We start from the raw sequence: 809 nt of genomic DNA, 5'->3' as shown, positions 1-809 counted from the left end.
GGGGGGGGGTTAAGTTAAAAGCACATTCATGTATGTGCACATGTATGCAAACTAACATAAAGGTCAAAGTGAAGAAGTCTGGTACTCTGAACGCTGAAGCTACTGGTGAGTTTAGTAACGTGGATCATTGGAGCCATGAGCAGGCGTTTCACCGCCGCACATGCCCTGTTGCAGGTTCAACATATTTGCGCACATACAAACATAAAAGCACATTTAAAATATTAATGTATGGAAGGTAAAGGATGGAAAATAAAAGAGAAAGAGAGAGCATGAGTATGTACAGTAAGAGAGAGAAAGAGAGAGGGAGGAATGTAGAGGTGAGGAGAGAAATGGTGACAGGAAGTTTTCATGTGAGTGAGTAGAAACTTATTTGCAACAGGTTGCATAGAAAACAAGCTTCGGACAAATTTCAATTGATGTGAAAAAAACTTTTCAGAGTTAGTGAAAAACTTTCAGAGCCATCGTAGAAAAAATGATTCAGTCCAGATACAAAAAAACGTGTGGAAGCAAAGATAATAATAATAATAATAACTGTGGAAATTAACCACTGCTGAATACTTGTATTTTTTATTTTAGAAATTAATGTCTTTGTACATTAAAAATACAGATATAATAAATTCTAAAATACATATACACAGACACAGTTATACCAACATATTCATGAACTAAATGAACAAACCTTTTAATCAGTTATTAATAATAAGGGATATAAAATTACGAAATAAAGAAAGTAGTGAGGATTGAAAAAAGGGAAATTATCAATAAATGAATGTTAAAGATGTTTTGTTTTTTAAGTAATGATGGTCATT

Source organism: Seriola lalandi, unplaced genomic scaffold (genome assembly GCF_002814215.2).
Source record: "Seriola lalandi dorsalis isolate HSWRI2012SDOR001 ecotype SW California unplaced genomic scaffold, Sedor1 jcf7180002054590, whole genome shotgun sequence".
In the NCBI taxonomy this organism is placed as follows: Eukaryota; Metazoa; Chordata; class Actinopteri; order Carangiformes; family Carangidae; genus Seriola; species Seriola lalandi.
This window is presented reverse-complemented; position numbering follows the sequence as displayed.